Genomic DNA, 16,056 nt, shown 5'->3' on the forward strand with positions numbered 1-16,056 from the left:
TAATATATTATCTTCGGTCTCCATTTGGTAAGCGCCTTTCGCTGTCGCCGTTATTTTCCCGGGGTAATCAATTGGCAACTGGCGCTTGCGGTATCAGCTGATGTATGACGTCACAAGGCGCCAGACGCGAAAAGCGTCGTCAACAATTATCCACTTTTCAGTTGGTTTTAAGTTTTGTGGTTCACAACTTCACACTGGCAGCCAGCAGGCAGAAATTGAATATCTATGTCGGCATATATTGCGATGATTTAGTAACTTATCTTATTCATTATTTCAGATTTAATATATATTATACAAGTTAACAGACTTATCGGCACCCCAAGAGCTGGTCAAACTACAAAGAAATACCATACAATAAGACTAATCTACATACATCAAAGTCTTCTGAAGACTGCAAATATCGAATGGTCGAGAATCCACCAAGCAGTAATTGGTTAGCATTATTGACTTTATTACATACCAGGGAGTTTACATCTGTTGACTATTGGCTCAACTTGAGCGTCGGAGACTCACATGCTATCACATGCTTAACCCTGTATCAGTCCACAGGTTCGAATGCCATGGTTGGTCAAATTGATGGATTTTAGGCCTTTCCAAAATACTCCATGTAATGCTAAGCCCTTTATCAAGCTTCCTATATGATGCTATATCAAGCCCACGCATTTGTAATTCTCATACTGACCTTAGGTTGGTAACCTTCCATGGCCATTGTTGATTATGGTTAAGTTATACTATTGGTTTTCTCCGCCGAGTAAATGTAAAAAATTTCCAATACCTCTTTTGAGAACGTACATTTTTGATTAATTTAGTACTATTTTAATTCGAAAATACTCACAAATCTAGGCGGGACAATTTAGAATCCTCTCCGTTACCATAACCATTATTGTCGTTCATCATTATCCAATGAATAATGGTAAATAATACTTAAACATTTCACAGAAAACGGAAAAGATCTTGAAACGAACGAACGAAAAGCCGCTAGTTCATACATTCGTTTACTTTGTCACGATATCGTCCATTCCTGCCTTTCGATGCAAGTGGAGAGATTTTGTCCAAGAAGACCTGGTTATCGACTGACTTGGAACAGGTATGTTTGGGGCCATTTCTAACTACCTAAAACTATTTCTTTCAGGTTTCCGGTATTATTGTACGACGTTTTCCCGTCTGCATTCAAAATGGCTATGTGTAAGCAGTCACTGATGTAATTCTAATGTATCCGATCGGCTAGATATGTGAATGTACAATTCTGTTGCACATTTAATCTACAATAGATTAGGGCAGACCACAGACTAGTAAAAAGTATTTCGGTAGCTTAATACTGGGTCCGTTAGGAGGACAATTGTCGAGCTAAATAAAGTGCGCTCTTTGCCACAAGTGAAGTATTTACTTCAAATCCTACATAAATTTTCACTTTCATTTACAGACAAAGAATCCCGTAAAATTCGAACGTATAAGAAGATGGGCGACTACATTAGACCTAGATCAGCTAAGGTGAGAGCACAATAATCGTCCTTTGGAAAATCGGGTTTTTACGATATAAAACAGCGTAAAACGTTCACTATATCAGTTTGATGCTATTTTTAGTGTTTTTGATATCGCAGAGATATGTTCCTTATATTCTATGTAAAAAATTTAAGGAAATTGATTCAAGCACATTTGGATTAACTTTTCTTGAATAAATTTATCAAGAACGGAATTTATTTTCAGCCATAGTCCCAGTCGATTTACCCCCATATGTAGCCACCTATCGTTCACGCATTATACTGTCATTGATGAAGACGTTTACAATCCAATAATCCCGCGTTGTGTGTAAAAAAAGGGCAAATTTTTAATGCAACACTGATATCAATATTCGGCTGCGACCCATTGTAGGGTTCTATTTTATGAGACATATACCGCCGAAAAATTCAAGTTCTTTTTGGTCCTTGTTTGAAGACAGTGGAATTCACCAAATAGTAGTGTGAGATAGTAGAGACACCCAATTTGCCTAACATTGATGTTTATGTTGCGTTTAAAATTTACCTTTTTTACCTACTATCGCGACATAATTGGTTTGTAAACGTCCATTACCAATGACAGTACAATGAGTGTGAGCGATGGTTAATACATATGGAGGCCTATTCGGAAAATAGACTAGAAATTTGGAAAAATTCCCTTTTTGGATCAATTTAGGTCAATTTAGTCGCTAAAAAATTATTTAAAATGAGTTTGTATGAACATATCTCTGCAAAATACATAACACTAAAAATAGCACCAGACTATGTTAGTGAGAATGTTATTCTATTTTATATTGCAGAAACTCGATTTTGGGGAAATTCCTCCCATTTTCACTAAAGCAGCAGTTTTCAGCGGGTTCCGCCAGTACGGTATCTAGGAGATACACAAGTTTTCATTCAAATCCGAAAAAATATCTCTGGCTTGCTATTATTGTTACTTGCTACACTTTGAAAAAAAATAGATTTGCAAGTATTAGGTTTACTGACCTCTCATAGTAATACTAGGCATAACCCAGTTTTTCTATACCCATTGGTACCTGTTTATCGATTCTTAAGTCAAGTCAGACTCTGGTATGTAACCGGCAAACAAACTCGTGAGAACCTATCTCAAATTACTTCAATATATCCGGGTCATAATTTGTGTTCATGTTCATTTTAGGTCAACGAATGAAATCGTCCACGCATATTTTTATCAGAGAAGTGCAACATACGGCCCGCGGAACCTTTTTACGTGGCCCGTAAGAGACTTCGCGTCGGTCATCGGCACTTTCGACGTGGTGTTACGTGATTACGTTACAGTGGGATATGAAAACTTGTCTTACAAGAATTCAAAATAAAATGTCTACTAGTGAAAAGCGGTGAATATGAATGGCGGAATGGATAAATTCCGGTTGGAAATAACCGGCGAAAAGTGGTTCTGAAGAAGAAATATTTAGTCATCATGGACAATCTCTCCAAAAACGTCGAAATAGAACAAAATTGCAAGAAATAGTTGATTCCAAACAGCCTACTAATGGAAAGACTTGCTTATTTGTACATGAGCTATGAGCTATCTATATGTGCATTACATAACTCTGAAACGCCAAGATATCTATATGTGCATTACATAACTCTGAAACGCCACGAATCTCCATCTCCTTCGGGATCACGTACTGCTGTGAGCAGTTCTTCAAATAAGGATGACACTGTGGAGGACACAACATTTGGCGAACGGCCAACAAATGATCACTTGCAAGAGCAACTTAGAGTTGCTAAAAACTTAAAACCTAAGATTCAATCTACGAACTGCATCATAATATGCTTGCTTGACATTGGACTGGGGTTTTGAAAGTTTTTCAAAGCCCTCCGAGCCCTCGAGAGTCTCCGTGATTTTACGTTTTGGACAGTTGCGATAAACAGTCGCACATCTCTGATCTTTATGTTCGTTGTACGAACACTTAGGTAGAGTTAGGTAGCATATGTAGAATTAGGTAGAGCCATCGGGCGAAGAGAGAAAAGCCAAGGGCGCGAATATGGAAGATTGGACGCTTCGCTAGAGGATTCTTCACATGTGAGTTACTACAAATTCTTTCTCGTCTGTCGATCTATTAGTTAGTCAGCAAGGAATGATTAGATGGGGTTTGACAGACGATTCTAGCTTGAAGAAAGCACTAATAGTTTGCTCTTTAGGGTCGTTTATAATGTGCATACGTAATTACTGATGGGCGTTTATCGCCATTTTCTTGTATTGACGAATTGTCGAAATTTGTAATATGAATAATAGTTACTATAAGGAACTAACCATTTCTTTTTTTAAATAATGCCGAAACCTTTCTGTGAAAAATTACTAATTTGTATTTTGTACGAAAACTAAATTAAAAAAAAAATTGCTTCTTAAATTTGACCGATTAAATTTCTAAAAGGAAGGTTTCGGTTAGGCCTAGCACTGTGAATCATGTTTTGTTTAGTTAGATAGGGATTTAGTTTTTTTTTTGTTATTTAGGGGAATAAGCTTTTAAGTCTCGTAAATTAAATCGGTCAATCATTTGGAGCATTTTATCATTTTTATACAAAAGCGTAGCTTCTTGTATTCACTAATATTTGGTTGAGGCGAGACTTATAGCTTTTCCCCATCTAGATTATAAAACAGGCGTCTCTCAAATTGAGGGACAGAAGAAGACGAAAGACATCGGAAGGTACGATAGCTCCTCTGGTGCAATAAATGGCAAAAAATTCTGATTTTTCTGAATGAAATGGGTTTGAAAAACTATTTCAAACTCATTCGTTCGGGATTATCTTTTAATTTGGGGTTAATTTGATGTCATTGACCGTTATTGCACGGAGGCAAAGTCTTGGTATATTTAATATCGACTAGGGACTCTACTTGTTGAACCCGAGGGATTCTGCTTGTTGAAGCCCGACTCGATGTTGCCAAGCCTGGTAGCCCTAAGCTACTTGTAAGGTAGTTAGACTAGGGTGGATCGTAGTTTATTACTTTAGCTTTGTGGCGCACACGAATATATGTAATTTGAACTAACGACTTTAAACTGAATTTTCAACCTATCTGTGATTAGACCAATTGTGCGCCAAAGCAAAAGTTATCTACTATGCCTTTTAGATGTTGCCTTAGGTCTTCGGCATCTTAGGGTTTGTGAGCCGGTCAGCTTTCAGCTTCATTAAGAATTTAGTACGGCATTCTTAAACACACTCTAACTGCAATATTGAGTCGATGTTTATGTTTGCAGGGGGAGAAAACGTCGGCGCTTCGATCTAGAAAGCCTAAACCCCCCTTTAGATAGGATTCACTGAAGAGTGAAATCGCCCGCGCGCACGATGAAATACAGATTTGGTTAGTAAAAGCTGACCTTAAGCAGGCTAGAATATTATAAGGAACGCTCCGTGTTTTGCAATAATAGACAAGGTCGGTGCGTGATAGATTTTGTAAAACTAGGACCAAAAGATTGTGTCGCTGGGAAATTCAGATTGGTGGTTGGGAAAGGACTAGTTAGTTCGTTAGTTAGGGATAGATAGAGATAAGGGTGAAAAGTTATTATCACTCGCACTGTTGTCCTCTCTTGTGACTTCAAGTTGGGTTTGATAATTTACTTTATCACGCTGTTAGGAACACACTCTAGGCAACGAATCATGTAACAGTTCTCAGATGTCTTGTCTGGAAATTGAAACTCTTTCTCTTCTCATTGACTACTAGGCCTTAGTTTTACCTTGTTGTGCGTCTTTTGATTTGTGTACTGTGGTTTTGCTTAAACGGCAAAACCATATTTCTACTTTGTTATGTCGTGCTGTCAAATGCAAGACATTTTATTTCGTTTTTATTTTCCTTAGCGGCAGAAACCACGTTTATGCACCACAATGTCGTGCAAATCTAATGCAAGACATTCATACATCTTTTCTTTTGTATACCATTTCCAATTGCCTCAGCGGCAAAAACTATATTTACATATCATATTGTCGTGCAGTGAATGCAAGACATCTACATGTAGCGCCGTGCAAACAACTGTGCGGCACTTTCTTTTTAGAGTTTTGTTATTTTTTAGGTACCTGGGTCTCCTCTGTTATTTTTGTGGCAAATTTACTTACTCAAAAATTTGCTTTATAAAATCTTTTCATGAACTAATAATGTTTTTATATTTTCAGATATCAACAAAAGAAGATGAAATTTATTTATTTTCAAACATCTTTTTCAAAATATCAACTCAATTCGGCCAATTTATATAAGATTCAATAATCCATTGGAACACTTAATACCAATTTTTTACAGTTATTTCCACCGATTTTTGCCAAAATACCCTGAATTCGGCTAATTTAATTCGGCTGATTCATATAAAACATGAAAATTCATTTTAAATCTCAAAATCAAATTTTTACATGTTCACTTCAAATCGTCGAATGCTTATCAAACAGAATTATGTAGTCATAAAAAATCCAATTGCAATTTTATTGAATTTGTCAATTGATTCGATACAGAATAAATCAAAGTCAAGTAAATGGAAGGATCATTTGGATCAAATTGAATTCGACGTATATTCATTCGTTGTTCATCTCGGTATTAGTATATAATTGATTCTAAAAGCAAGTCATGGCATTAAACAAAATTCCATTACTGATTACTCTTTGAATTAAACTTTCCAATTGATTCGAGCAATAATAAGTCTCTTACTAAATTAATAATTTGATCAAATTGAATTTGACATATATTCATTCATTCATTCATTCCAGTATTTGACTGGGTGAAGATTCAACTGATGCCCTAAAAAAGTTGTGGCATTAAACAAAAAATTATATTACAAATTACACAAACGTTTTAATTGATTCCATATAAAATGAGTCAAAGTTTTAACAGAAAGGATCATTTGGATCAAATTGAATTCGACATGTATTAAGTCATCCCAGTATTTGACTCCGTAAAGTAGTAAATGCCTGAAAGCTAGCCATGGCATGAAACATAATTAATTACATTTTGAATTGAACTTCAATTGATTCGAGCAAGAATAATTCTTCTTAACTAAGTTAATAATTTGGTCAAATTGAATTAAATATACTGTATATTCGTTCATCTCAGTATTTGACTGGGTAAAATTTCAACTGATGCCTGGAAAATGTTGTGGCATTAAACAAAATTACATTACTAATAATTTTAAATTGGACTTTTCCAATTGATTCGAGCAAGAATAAGTCTTTCAACCTAATTAATAATTCGGTCAAATTTAATTCGACATATATTCATTCATTCCAGTATTTGACTGGGTAAAGTTTCAACTGATGCCTGAAAAACGTCGTGGCTCTAAATAAAATTCTATTACTAATTACTTTTAAATTGAAGTTTTCAACTGATTCGAGCAAGAATAAGTCTCCTAATTTGGTCAAATTGAATTCGACTTATATTCATTCAATCAGTATTAAATTATAACTTATAAGTTAAGAATTCAACGTGTCTACACTTTAATTTAATAAATATGGTCAAACAATTTGAACAACCACTAAATAATATTTTCATCTGAAAATTAAGATAGATGAAATTCTTACGTTTTCAACAACATTTTTCGCTTGTTAGCATTTGAAATATCGATAAAAAGTTTCAAAACGAGAAATTAGAATCTTACAAATTGGCTGTAAGCATATTTTGAACCAACCAACATCAAATTGCTTTAAACCAGAATTCCTTAAATTCATATCATTTGTGGTAAACGTTACAAATTTTTCAAAGTAGGAAAATTTAAAACGTGGTCGTGAGCGCTAAACAAAAGCTCACCATACCACTAACGCTACAGAGCTACGTTGAGACAGGTATAGTGGACGATAAAAGTGAGAATTGCCTTTGAAGGGAGAAGTTTATCGACCAGTCAGATGGTCAAGTTGCAAATTTTACGAAGTATCTGTTTAAAATAAAAATAAAATTTTGGAAGCGAGGTAATGACAGTAGTAAGCAGTTTATTTCTCTACCAAACTTAATATACGATTAGTGAAGCAAAATAGATGTAAATGAAGTGAAAGTGTCACTTAAACGCGAAGAGAGACGCGAAAATGAACACCGGAGTGAATTTCAGAGGTCAGAAGATGATTTTACAAGTCAAAATTTATATCTAGGAAAAGTCTAATTATGGAACAGGAGTCAAAGTTTTGAATGTAAAATGCAAAAAAGTAGTGGCTTTGACGAAATTTTAAAAGCAAGAAGTTGATTTCAAACACTTACATTTATTATCTATACATTTGTTTTTGTTACTTGACTTATTGGTCTACAGTTCCTCGATATTCCTGAGGCGAGTCAAAGACAAGATGGATTCAATTTTAGTAAATCGATAAAAGTTCTGGAGGCATGGCGACAAAATTGTAGGTGTTTGAAAATGTAAATGAACATGTCGTAATTTCCAAAGGAAATTTGCTGTATGAAGACGATAAAATGAATTGTTACATTTAATCATTTTTTAAAAACAAGATAGACAAGGAGTGAAGCCATTATTATTAAGGCAGATAGTTTAGCAGAAGCTTTGTGTAGCAGCTTAGTATCACTCCAATTTATAGGCCACCCTAGCAGATATGTTAATTAGTGAAGTTTCTTTACTTATGAAAACGAATTGAAACTGAATGACGACAAATGAAGCGACTGCATTTTAAGATCGTCTTTACGCGACAGTCGAGATATCCATTTCTTAGAACACCAGTATTTTATCAGTCATTATTCAGGTAGATAGTTTAGCAAAAACTCAGGATAGCAGCAACTGAATATAGCAATATCACGTTTAAAACGAAATATTCATAGCGCATGGCAGATAAACCACACGTCCACAATTCAAACAACGGAAAATCGAAAAACAATGGTTCAGCAGCAGAGAAGATCTTTTCAAAAACAAATACTCAAATGGGATCGACAGATTTCGATATGGATCATGCGAAGAAAGAAGAATTCCTCTCTCCAACAAAAACACCAAATAGCAAGCGATAAAGGATTCGTGGTCTTCAATTCCAAAGACGATCCCTTGCCTCACTGCTTTCATTAGTGATCTAACTGAGGCCTAAATTTTTTGTTTTGTCGAGCATGGAGGCTGACTGCAATGAATTCGTGTAATGAACTCGTTCAAATTTGTGCTAAAATTGGAATAATACATGCAATGCACAGCATAAAATTGAATATATTTCACAAAAATTAACTGAACCTGATAAGAGGTCGAACGACGCGAGAAAATAACTACAATGGTAATTTATCAAAGCTGTTGTTGTTCAGCATCAAGCCATCTGCTATGGCTATGCCCCTGGTTTTAACTAGCGAACTTTGTTCGAACTTAAATCGTATCCACTTACTCGTTTTGGCGACTCCTTCTTACCTGTGGTATTTTATTTTAGATTGAAGTCTGAACGCTTCTAAGACGAGATGCTTGCACACGAAGCCATCCCAAGAAGACTGGTATGCGATTTTCAATAACCAAGTAACGTCACATATATGTGCCTTATAGCTACTAATATTTGTCAAGAAACTACTAAAGATAGCTTTCATTTTCTGCATAGATATAGGCATACAACTAGTAAAATCAAGTTAGCTCCGTATAATTTATTACTCTTGTTACATTGTGTAATAATGCTGTGAAATATTTATAATAGAAAAAGCCATTTTGCAGTGAAATCGGAGTTATCTGTTCCGACTAGGGACGTAGCCCTATTGATACCCCCCTCCCCTCCCCCAAATGCCTCAAATAGCTACTATTATTTGTCAATGAACTGTACTAAAGATAGCTTTACTTTCTACAAAGATATAGGCATACAATGATATAACGAAATAATTAAGTTGGCTCAGTCTTTGTTCATCTACATATATTTTTTACTCTTGTTTGGGCTGGCTTCGTATTACCGCTTTGAAAATATTTTTAGAACGAGGGGCGCAGCCCGATTGACTTTCGGACCCCAATTGTTTGTTGTTTGAAGCTTGCATCCGCTAGCTGTTAAGGTCTAACTTAGCAATAGAACCCCTCCTATGAATATTCCTGGCTCCACCCCTGGTTCTAACTAATAAATTTATGTTCAAAACTCAAACCTTACCCACCTACTAATTTTAGCTACTCTTTCTTACCTGTGCTATTTTATTTTAGATTGAAGTCTGAACACTTCTAAGATGAAATGCGTGCCCATGAACCGTTGTAAAATGATGCGTGCCCGTGAAGACATCATCCCAAGAAGACTGGCATGCGATTTTCAGTAACTAGGTGATATCTCGTATGATTTCTAGCCACTATATTTAACAATGATCTGCATCAAAGAACGCATAAACATGCATGAAAGGTAGTATATTAAATTTTTGTCAAAGTAAGTTCTCGAAACCTCGAACTGAAGTACATTTTTTACATTGTGTATAGCGGTAAATAAACTTTAATTTTAAGTAGCATATTGCTAGATTCAAAATAATTGGAAATTTCAACTCTTGAATGCTTTGTGCCTATTAATAATTCAAAAATGGTAATCCTTTTTTATTTTCGTTTGCAAGTATGATGAACTAGCAGAACATGGACTTGGAAAAGCGGAGTGATTAACACTAAAATAAAATCCTACACAGCCTGCTGGCCGAGAAATGGTCAGAATGCTGTCGAAAGATGATACGAAATTATTCTTCCTGGATATAAAGAGCAGGACTTTTTTTTAATTTGCTCTCATTTTGCATGTAGTTAGTTGCATGATAGTTCAAACGCCTTTGCATGTTAGATTAAAACAACGCTCTAAGAGGCGGAGTACGCGAAAGGATCTATGGAGTATGATATGCAATGTTGAAGAGGTTGTTCGACTGGAGTCATGGAAACGTGCTAATAACGCTGTTGAGTTGCATGGATTCCGGAGTCTAGGGATCGGGTTTGGTTCCTTCGAGGATCATCTTGCATGTTAGGTAATGCGTGTTACTTTAATTTACACTGTTTTATGTTAGATTAATGCATGTTACTTTGATACACACACGGATAGACCTCTTAGATGAAAGCAGACTGAAGATTGCTCTACCAAGCTATGGCTTGGATGATTGCAGTAATCCACTGGAATATGAAGTAGTCGAGGTTTTGTATGCTTTATATGCCTGTTGGCAAGTTAAGATTTAATAATGCATTTTAAGTATGTTAAGTCTGGCTATCATATTAATTTTAAAAATATATCAAAGATTTTCCTGCTGCTAAACGTTTATATTTAAGCAGTCTCGTTAATACTTGCCTATTTTGCCAGAATTCACACAAGGCCTTCTACTACATGTTGATCATTCGGTTGGACCGTGTAATTCCAAATCATACTAGTAACTTCGTAAGCCGAAGGCTTGTGAGGCAAACGAGATGAACGTGAATAGTAGACTCAGAGGTGTCGTGTTGATGACTGATGATGAATGACTTAACTATGGAAGGGTGAAAAGACCAGCTGGTGTACGCGTTCATTCATTTATAAATTGCGTTTATACAGGTGCGGTTTTTATTAAATGTTGTATGGGGCCAACCTTCAATGTTGAAACGATATGCCAGGTGGACATAATGCAGAACTACTCTTACAAAGTAAGTCAGTTTATTCGATCTGAGATTATTTTTAATTAGCTTGTTTTTTTTTAATCAACTTTTTTTTTTATTTGTAACTTGCGTACGACCATACTTTTCATGGTCTTACGTTGTTTTGACTGTTTATTTCACGGTTTCGTTGCCATTCTGTTTTTTCTTCTGGCCATTGACTTTCAGGTTGCCATTTTATTTGGCCATTGTCTTTCAAATTGTTTTGACTATCGTCTTTCAGGTGGCTATTCCGGTTTTTCTGACCATTGTTTTTCAGGTGGTAATTCCGGTTTTCTCACCATTGTCTTTCAGGTGGTCATTTCGGTTTTTCCGACCATTGTCTTTCAGGTGGTCATTAAATCCGACCATTGTCTTTCAGGTGCTAATTCGAGTTTTTCTGACCATTGTCTTTCATGTTGCCATTCTGTTATTTTGTTGACCATTGTCTTTCAGGTGGTTATTACTGTTTTTTTGACCATTGTCTTTCAGGTTGCCATTCCGTTTTTTCCGACCATTGTCTATCAGGTGGTGGTTTTCCGGTTTTTCTGACCATTCTTTCAGGTGGTCGTCCCGTTTTTTCCGACCATTCTTTCTGGTGGCCAATCCAGTTTTTTCGGCCATTGTCTTTCAGGTGGTTATTCCTTTTTTTTCTGACAATCGTCTTTCAGGTTCCCATTCTATTTTTTTTTCTGGCCATTATCTTTCAGGTTACCATTTCGGTTTTTCTGACCATTTTCTTCCAGGTTGCCATTCTGTTATTTTTCTGACCATTGTCTTTCAGGTTGCTATACTGTTATTCTACTGATCATGTCATTCAGGTTGTCATTATGTTTTTTTTTTCTGGTTGTTCCAGGTTGCGTTGACCTGTTTTGACCATCCTGTTTTTTATCTTGATATTATCAGGTTGGGTCGACCATTCTTCTCCTTTGATCAATCTATTTTTTTCAATAAAGTGTTAATGAATTTTCGATCTGTAAAGCTAGAACTACTCCCGTATAAGTCGACAATACTTAACTGGACACATTGTGGATGATGAAACCGTGATAATTGACGATTGATGCAATATTTGAAAAAAAGTAATAGGACAAGTGTTGATTATTATTTATGTGAAGCTGGGGCAAGCTTGAGTTCCAAAGATTCTGAAGTGACAGAAGACAGAAGGGTGAACAACTGGATGATAACGAAGGGTAATTTATTTTTTTTACAATCAAAATGCTAAACTCGTAGTTGCCCAAGATATTATGAGATCAACAATTTGGGGTTTTTTATTGACGAATTGTTTAAGTAAAACTAGATGGTTCAAATTACTTGATTAAGACTTGTATTATATTTTCTTTTGTATAGATGGGGACGAAACCTTGACTTAAGAGTGATATCGATCATTTTGAGAGTGTACGTTTTTCATCGGATGCCTGCAAGCCTACGGATGCCATGATGAGTAAAAATGCAATTCTCAAATTAAACAAAGTGACCAAAGGACGCACAGGTGGATAAAAATGAAAATTGCTTTTTTTGGATCTTAGATTTAATGCAATTTACCGATTTGAATACAGAAATGACAAACGACAAGTCTGAAAAAAGCCATTTGTACATGTAGTTTGTTCTTAATAATCTTTTTATTTTTAATTTTTAGAGTATGGAAAGAACGCTATCCCATCTGAACTCTTTTATGAAACCACGCGGGCCGAATTGTTTGCAACTGAAAGTTTACATCAAGACGAACAACTATTGTTTAGGTCAAGACTGTGGCAGGTAAAGATTTATAAACCTATGCATTTTATTTGCCTAGTAGTGGGGCGTTTTGCGCAATTATCCTCAATTTTTATACTAAATCAGTGATTGCCCGACGCAAAAGGCTCCAACTAAACACAACTGAATTATCTTGTTGGCAATTTATAATTAATATACATGGTCTCTTTACAACTTCAATTTTGTTTTCTTTTTGTTTTTCAATTTCAAGTCATCAACCAGGTTTGTCGTATTTCAATCAGTAATTGTTTGAGTTTTCTGACTTCATTTAATACATCTGAGGGCCAAAACAATATAGGTTATCAATAAATTCAGTTTGTAATTTTAAAAAATTTCATGACTTTATGGACAACCTATATATTTCTTTCACAGATTCTTCCGCAAGGCATCGTTTGTCACCTTAATCTCAATATAGTTCTCCTGTAATGCAACATAAAGACGTCCCGATATCAGATGATATCAGCTTTGAAACTGTTCTGATTAGTGCCACATCAGACTATTGTTTCTTAGTCTTCGAATTCATCTGTGGAATCTCATGGCACATTTGTTGTTGACGATGCTAGATTCCAGTGCAACAGTTAACCCGTATATGTGACATACTTGATCTTGCATGTTAAATAGAACAGTGTTAACATTGGTGAATCGACAGTATTCCCGTTGACGGATTGACAGTGTTCCCGTTGACGGGTCGACGATGTTTCCGTTGATGGATCGACAGTGTTCCCGTTGACGGATCGACAGTGTTCCCGTTGACGGATCGGCAGTGTTCCCGTTGACGGATCGGCAGTGTTCCCGTTGACGGATCGGCAGTGTTCCCGTTGATGGATCGACAATGTTCCCGTTGACGGATCGCCAGTGTTCCCGTTGACGGTAGTGTTTCCGTTAACGGGTCGACTGAGCTTATACAGTGCCTTGTAGTTGGGGGCGTATAATAAACGACACATGTCAAAGATATTCAATGTATCTGTAGAAAGCTATTATGTTATTGAAACGCTGTATTTTTGACATCCTATAGTCATAATGCTGGATGGTCGTGTCTATCGCTGAAATATTTGCTTGTTATATTGGGCCAATTGCTTTTATATTTAATCATTTTTATTTTCAAAATCAAATGTCAGTCCCAAATTACCGGATGCTGGAAAATCGGATTATATCAGCGCCACAGTGCGCGCTTCTGCTTCTTGTAAATATATTGTCTGTCTTTATTTGTATAAACTTGTGCATTTGTCGGACTTGAAATTGCTGTCGGGTTGGGGTGGGCTCTTTACGCAGAGCTGAATGTTGCAAAATTTGAGTGTTTCTCTCCTTTATTCGCAATGTTCAGATCCGCGTATGGTTTACAGCATTTCATTTGCATGTTTATTTATAATACATATATTTTGAAGTCAAAAGTTATGGATAGTTATCAATAACATAGAAATGAGTGTATATTTTTTGGTATTGAGCAGATTTTACATAGGCACCCGACAAGCGCGGCCCTTCGACCAATGCGATTCAGCTAGAGAGCTCCTTACACGCTCTACCCCATAGGTTTTTAGGTGTCATACCGCATTTAATACTTGAATTAGCTTCAATATAATTGTACTTGAATATCCAAAAAAGGCCGTATATAACAGTCAGATCACCCCCTAATTTTTGACCCCCTCCCTCCCCCTTAAATCTGGGGGACCGTACTGCATCAGATTGCGGCGGGCTCGGTCTAAGTAGAGAATATTAACTGAAATTTCGTCTCCAAGTCAAGATTGAAATATATCAGTGTGTATAAAATAAAGACCCCAATCGGTGCTACCGCTGTATTTTCCTCCCTCTTGGACATCACAAATTCCCATACATTTATTTTAGTAATAAACACTTCATTTTTTGCACCTGAGTAGATTACATATTGCGGTAGACCAAACGCTAAAGTCAACCCGATGCCTATGGAAGTGTGGGCCCACTATGGCCGCATAAGTCGCAGCCTGTTCTGACTCCCGAACATGTAATCAGCCCAATTACCGGGATAAAGTGGGGCCCTCAGTAGTTTTGTTAACAGTCAAGGGTTCCAGATTGGTTGTTTATTGTACGGCAACTCCACAATTCACCACGTAACACAGAAAAAAATGAGAACACAACAAACGCGACCGACCCAGCGGCCGGAAAAAATGGACAAGAGAAATAGTTTTTGTCTCGTGTGTCATGTGTGGCCGGAGTCCAGATCCAGTCAAAACTGCCTAAACCAAGGGTGTGGGAAATAGGATACAGAGAACCAGTGTTCACTATTAGCGCACTTTTTTGCGAAAATTGCGAAGCACTTTCGCAACTTTTTTTAGGAACTGCGAAATAGCACTTTTTTCCGATTTTGAAGAGAAATAGCACTTTTTTCCGATTTTGAATGGAATAAAAATACAAAGTTAACAAATATTTTCGACTATTAAGTTGACAAATAAGTAACATACTAGTACTTTTGTAACTCAATTCTGCATATCATAACGATATTTACCGGAATTCTAACCTATGAGATGCAGACATAGGAGATAAAGCTTTTGCATTAACGGCAAAATTCTTGTTTATAATATGATTATTATACAAGCACACCGATTCCGCTTCTCCCGCAAAAACGCTCCGCGTCTTTGAAACCAGATGTTGGAATACTACCAGTGCCTTTCTTTTAACGAAAGTGGTCATGTGACTATCAATGATATCCTTGAATTCAAAATGACTATAAAAGTGTTAGTAAAGTGTTATAGTCACTTTGGATGTATTGTGACCAAAGTGTACGATTTTCAAATCAGACGAAACTTTTAGCAGCATGTCACAGATTTGCAAAATCACCAAATTCACAAAATACCATTAAGTACCATTTTATTGTAATCACAATGTTGAAAGCACGTGGCATTTTGCGATATTTACACAACTATTTCTCATTGATATGCGAGTATGGGTGAAACATTAAAAAATCGGCAACAAAGCCTTTTTACTGGTTAATTCCGTTGTAATTGCTAATTGTTCTTGTCACCCATCGTTTTGGTGGCGATATCCAGGTTTTGTTAATCTATATTCCCGCCCTCTCTTTTTTACAAATATGAATTCTTGCGGGTCGGCGGACATCGAAGTTTTATATTTCCGGTTTACCCGTTTGTTCACATCGGCAACAGCTGTTGAAGACATTGGGGACTCAAATTAACATTTGCGTTGGCTTTAATATTACCTATCAAGATTTGTAAATTTACGGTCCCAATTTTATGCGAATGGTAATATTATTGTCGATACCGTGATGCTGATATTTATTAAGACGATAATTAACTTTCTCGTGTTTTTCTATGGTGATAAACTTG

At 36.2% G+C, this 16,056-nt stretch overlaps 1 long non-coding RNA gene across 5 annotated transcripts; it reads left to right on the forward strand.

Annotated features, from left to right (window-relative positions):
* The first annotated feature begins 302 nt into the window (after positions 1-302).
* LOC120344671 (uncharacterized) lies at positions 303-14,256 on the forward strand. Of its 5 annotated transcripts, none has more exons than XR_013475478.1 (9): positions 303-433; positions 940-1,087; positions 1,424-1,491; positions 2,656-8,917; positions 9,575-10,876; positions 11,897-12,180; positions 12,338-12,479; positions 12,627-12,745; positions 13,115-14,256. It is a non-coding gene; the product is annotated as an uncharacterized LOC120344671 (long non-coding RNA). The 5 variants fall into 5 exon arrangements; XR_013475474.1 differs by having other exon boundaries at positions 2,656-8,895; positions 9,575-11,624; XR_013475477.1 differs by having other exon boundaries at positions 2,656-8,895.
* Positions 14,257-16,056: the final 1,800 nt, after the last annotated feature.

This window comes from Styela clava, chromosome 5 (assembly GCF_964204865.1).
Source record: "Styela clava chromosome 5, kaStyClav1.hap1.2, whole genome shotgun sequence".
Lineage (NCBI taxonomy): Eukaryota > Metazoa > Chordata > Ascidiacea > Stolidobranchia > Styelidae > Styela > Styela clava.